This window comes from Vicia villosa, unplaced genomic scaffold (assembly GCF_029867415.1).
Source record: "Vicia villosa cultivar HV-30 ecotype Madison, WI unplaced genomic scaffold, Vvil1.0 ctg.003014F_1_1, whole genome shotgun sequence".
NCBI lineage: Eukaryota > Viridiplantae > Streptophyta > Magnoliopsida > Fabales > Fabaceae > Vicia > Vicia villosa.
In genome coordinates, this window is record NW_026706093.1 from 89,249 (window position 1) to 95,248 (window position 6,000).

Below are 6,000 nucleotides of genomic sequence, written 5' to 3' on the forward strand. Positions count from 1 at the left end.
CTCATTAAATAACTGTGTTTATTGTGAATAATAAAAAATTTAAAAACAATCATTAATTGTAAAAGGTCAAGTAAATTGTTTTAGGTATTAAAATAAATCTTTTAATTATTCCCCTCATAAATTGTAGAAGGTAAAGTAATATAAATATTTGAATTTAATTAATTAAAATATTTTGATTGGAAAGGTTGAGTATGAGGTTAGAGAAAGTTGTACTTGAAAGATAAATGAAAGATTGAAAGGTGTAATATCTTTGCATGCTCCATTGGTAGAATCGGGTTCATATCCTTGCACGATATATGGAGTGAGAAAAAAATGTTACTTTAGTCACTTTTGTACACGATATATGGAGTGAGAAAAAAATGCTACTTTAGTCACTTTTGTATCTATGAGTCTATGACTACTTCTGCCTACAATTATGTCATTTGTCTTTAGTCATCATTATCATGAAATATTATATTTTCCTTTTGGTTCATATAGAATTGTCCAATCACACTTAGTATTTGTACAATCATTCTATATATTATTTTTTTCTTTAAAAGTGAGTATTTATAGTATTGTTTTAATATTATAAAAAAACATGTGAGAGTTATATTTAACTTAGTTAAATTTTGAAGACAAAAGTAGGTAATGCATTATACATAAATTATCCGTATGATGCAATATATGTTGAAAGACAAAATGTTATATTTGCTATTAATAAATTTTTAGTGTTTCAACGGTCAAATATACGTCATTATAATAATCATAAATTAATTAATTATAATAAAATAAAATTGATAAATGTAATTATTTTTTATTAGTTAATATGTTTTTCTGTCATAGAAAAGACTTTACTCCTCTAATTAATTAATAATTTAAATTATTAATTAAAATTAAATATAAAACAAAAGTTTATAAATTTATGTGCCTGTAGTAATAGCAAGCGAAGCATATTTATTTAAGAAATAGCAAGGAAATCATATACAATAATATAGTTTATCTTAGATATTATTGTAAATAGGTATTTATTATCCCTTTTGAAAAACTGGAAAAAGTAGTGCAGTAGTAGATACAGTCTAGTTATAGCAGAGTAGTTTGACAGTCTATGTGTGGAAAGTTTTCAAAGTACTACACATGAAATTAAATCTATCATATAAGAAAAGTCTACCATTTCTTGATCAATGGGACTGTCCACGTCAGCAACTTTCTCCTCAAAAATCCACATCAGCATGTTAAAATTAACTTCTTTCATGCAGTTACATCCTTCTATTCTTCAATTTCCACTCCTCCTTCATGCAGCAGTTACAGATACTTTAATTCTCTGCCCATCCACGTTCTAAACTGCTACAACAATAATGGCTTCAATAATTTTTTTACTCTCCATATTCCATTCAATTGCACGAAGTTGAAAAACAAACCATGGAGTTCGCTCGGTTTCATCTGTCTCTCTCAAAATCAACAAGTGTTTCCCTAAAAAATCCATGGCTATGGCAAACACAAACCATTCTCTCAACCTCATAAATGGTTCACGAAAGCATATAGCAGATGCAATCAAACACAAACATAAACCCTAACCCCATAAATCACCCGAGCCCCAATTCAATATTTTTGATGTTTGCAAATTACCATCATGAATCGCTCAAAGGAATCAATAAGCATGCTCAGATAATACATAAAATTATTATCAGGGAAGAAAAAGATACCCAAATCAAAAGCCATAGTGACGATGGTACACAGGTAAGCTCTCTGATTCTTTATTCCGTGTTTCGGTGTCACCTTCTTCTTATGGAAAATATTATGAATAGCATTTTGTTGTATCAGTTTTCTTTCAAATATTTGTTGTTTGATGATTCACGTTATATGTGGAAAATACTGATAATTTTTTTTAGGATTCTATCCAGCCATTCAGAATTTGGAGAGCTGATTTGAGATCGAATTGATAATCTGAAAAATAATGACTTGGCTGAGACCCATCGATACTGAGTGAGTAGATCTTGATTCTTCATGTCAGTTCTGTTATATGTTGCCATGCAATTGATTTTCATCTTTTTCTTACAAACACAGATGCTTTTGATAAAGAAATGGAAGGAACTAACCTCTCAAGGATTATCCCGGGTGTAGCTTTTGTTATTAACCATTCATGTGCTTTGATCATTATTTTTGATTCCAAGTCTTCTACAGCCAATCTCCGTTACTTGAAACCTGGATAATATTTGGTTTAGCTTGTGATGTTGCAGTTTTGTGACTGAACCGATATCAATTGACCTGAATGTTGCATTGAAATCTACTTGTGAATAGTATGATCATTATTGTGTGAGTATACAGGTTTTGAGGTTTATCAGTTGGGGACTAGAGCAGGAACATTGTTTTTGGAGACAGTTAGATCTTTTGATCAGGCTGCTGGAAAGGTATACTTTTTTATCAGTTTAAAGAAAATTATTTATATTTTTGAGCTTTATACTATTGTTATTTTTAATTATAGGTAGTTAAGTACTGGAAATTATAGGATTTTATACTATGATTCGATAATATCCTGTTACCATAGAAAGAACTGAGCCACTTTTTTTGTTCATATTGTGGCTTATATCAATTATCGGCAAACGGGCACGGGGGACACTTCTTTATAGTTTAGAGATTTTGGTGGTCTATATTCACCGAAAAATTCCAGATATATAGGTCATTTGCATTATAGTCTCTTACTAATAGTGTAGTATTATTCACCCTCACCCATCATTACTTAAACACTTTCTTCCTTCATATAATTGAATAACTATTCCTTAATTGGATTTTGATTGCTATCTGATTTCGATGAGTTGATGATTTTGCGCTCTTTAAAGATACGCACACATAATTTATTTCATATGCCGTATATTTGCATTGCAGGTTGCAGTGCATAACCGCTTATGTGGAAGAACACATCTCGAATGATCTCAAATCATAAAGTCATGCTCACAATCATCCAGGTTCGAAAGATATTTTTCGATATCTAAATTTGTAGAACAATTCTATGTTATAGTATATATTTGCATGATTTTAGTCGATTTACTTGATTTTGATTTTTTTGAATTCTGATATCTGACTCTAGGAAGTTGGAAATATTCTCCATTATCTCATTTGTTTAATTTTAGTTTGTTATTGAAGTTTTGTTTCCTTTTTCCAGAAGAAAGAAATTCACCTATGCAACGGGAAATATTTGAATATCTTAAAGGGAAAGTGTTAGATGTATATCCTAAATATAAGAAAGAAGCTAAGGATCATCTATCAAAAATTGTAAGCGAGACTGAATTATTAGTTTATGTGATTTACTGTTTTTTCATTCATGTTTAAGTGAGTTATTTTAACTGTTGCTTTTTATGTGGTTCAGGTTAAGTTGAATCCATTAGAAGAAACACTCCTTCCCCTTTTCAACGAAATAACTTAGTCATATTAGATCCTAATATCTTCGGAAGGTCTTCAGAACAAGAAAGAATGGTAACATGTCTAAAAATCACATAGAGTGATTTTTTGTTTTGTTTTCCTTTATTTTTCATGCCGCTATTAATAGAATTATCTATATTGATGAAATTGATCTTCTTTTTTAGACCATAGAGTTTTGGCGGGAAGGTGATATACTTTATAAGCTTCACCATCCAAATGTGGTGGAATCTTATGGGGTAGTTCAAGATGGACTAAGAGGAACAATGGCAACTGTCACGAAGTTCACAATGGATGGTTCTCTTCGACGTGTTTTTCTACAAAAGGATAGGTATTGCATCCATCTTACTGAATTATTGCAGTTGTGGTGTCTGATTTATATAGAGGGTTATTACTTGAAACATCATTTTGTTGTGACATGTTGCGTGTTGCAAGAGATTCACGGTGGCTAAAATATGGTGTTGAGATCATCAAAGATTTCTTGAAATAGCATAATGTTCCAGACTGTAACTTTAGCACCAATGGAAACAAGTTATTTTCCGGTGAACGGCTCGAATGAGTTAAGAGACAACGAGTTCATTTCATTAGCTTCCAAATAATGATTGTAACAAAACTCACAGTCTCTATCTCTCACTCCCTCTGCATCAGGTGGACATTATAGGAGTTGGCTGCTATTCTTCTAAGGATTTATGGACTTGGAAAAAGGAAGGCATTGTATAGCAGGGAAAACAAATAAAACCCATGATCTACACAAGTCCAATGTGCTTGAAAGACCAAAAGTTATTTACAATGAAAAATAAGAAAGTATGTGATGTGGATGCATATCTGCAGTGCCAATTATGCAAAAGCTTCTATCGGCATAGCAGTCAGTGATACACCTATCGGTCCATTCGAATATCTCAGTAGCCAAAGACTGCATGGATATCAAAGCAGGGACATGACAATTTGTTAGTGATTGGTGCTTCAGAGTAAATTTTGGTTTGTATCAGTGCACATAATTGTTTTAATTTTATTTTTTACTTGGCCAGTGGAAGTTTCCCTTTTTTTCATTAGGCCGACCAGAGTACCTCGAGGACTCTGAAGTTGTATCAAGTCGCTTTCAGGTGATTCGTTTGTACTTAAACTTTTCTTATAAAACAATACTATTAGCTAATTTACATTTAATACCATTTTCATATATTGAAACTTGTATTTACCGTACACTGTCCTATTATTGTGTCTTTTGATAGAGAAGAGATATATATGGTGCTTGGGAGCAATATCTTGGCTTGGAGCATACTGATAGTGCTCCTAAAAGATCATATGCTGCTAACCAGGTTAGTAACTTTGTTTCCAAGAACTGATTTTCAACGCCGCAACAAATGCTTCTAATGTGGTTCCATTTTCAACGCCGCAACAAATGCTTTGCATCCGTCCGACTACTTCTCCGCTATACTTTAAAGTGTAGTCATTATCTGCCTGTTTTCGCGCATCAACATGAACGGCCAATTGTATTTGAAATGTTAGCAGGTGAATATCAAATAAGTTCTGTGTGAACGTTTAGAATTTGTGCATCTATCGTGACTCGAGAACTCCGTCGATTCTTCCATTTCTCCCTTCCCTCTCCGCACCAGGTACATCTTGCTCTCTTTCCATCTCTCTCCGATTCTCCGACACGCGCATACTGTTTAGAAAACTTTGCAGTAAACTGCAAAAATCTTTTATCATTTTGTTCTTCTAATTATGTCGTCTTATGTATGTACTTAAGTTGTTTTAAACTGGTAGTTGGTTGGTGAATGAATGATGAGGTTATTTTAATATGAATTACTTATTTTCTTATGGTTCTAACTTTCTGATTAGTTAGACTTTGATTAATCTTCTGTAGTAGCCATAACAGACGCATATGAGTTACATACAAAAACTCTACTGCATTGCATTTTTTAGTAGCAGCAATAATCGCTAAATAGTGGATTCTACTGTGATGTACATGTCAAATAGAACTTTTTCTTGATGAGATGAAAATGAAACTTTGGTTATTATGAATCAATACATCTTTAAATTTGTTTATTTTTCTAATTTTGATCACATTATGTCATAATGTGTATGGTTCTATAGTATATATTTTTGGTATTGTTTCGCTATACTTTAGTGTAATGGCCATAATATGTACTACCTGTCATAACACTATAGTGTTTTGGGGGCCAGCTTCCACCTTCCACTGTCTTCAATCATAATACATTTAATTAATCCACCTTGCTAATTGCTTTTTAGGGGGGATTATAAATATGTATTGATTTTAGAAATATGATATATTTCTAATTGCTATTCCTTCAATGTTTTTCTTGTGTTGCAGGATATGGGATTTAGCCTTTTTGATTAGATCTGCGATTGCTGAGTTCAATGGAGTTTTGTTTTTAAGTGTAATATGGTGTGAGACCTGTCCACTGCAAAAGGGTCCAACCTCAATACCAATCGTCGGAATTTGAAGCGATGTTTGGTGTTGTTGCGGCAACCACCGGTTCAGGAACACATTCAAGAACAACAACAAAACACCCTGCTTCTTGCAAAGCCAATGTTGTCTCGACAACCTACATAGATTCAATATGTTTAGGAAAACAATTGTTTACA

The 6,000-nt window shown here is 32.4% G+C and overlaps 1 long non-coding RNA gene across 2 annotated transcripts; it reads left to right on the forward strand.

Annotated features, from left to right (window-relative positions):
* The first annotated feature begins 1,277 nt into the window (after positions 1-1,277).
* Positions 1,278-2,387, forward strand: LOC131640256 (uncharacterized). 2 transcript variants are annotated; one of them, XR_009295196.1, is made up of 3 exons: positions 1,278-1,716; positions 1,869-1,962; positions 2,305-2,387. It is a non-coding gene; the product is annotated as an uncharacterized LOC131640256 (long non-coding RNA). The 2 variants fall into 2 exon arrangements; XR_009295197.1 differs by lacking the exon at positions 2,305-2,387 and adding an exon at positions 2,044-2,291.
* Positions 2,388-6,000: the final 3,613 nt, after the last annotated feature.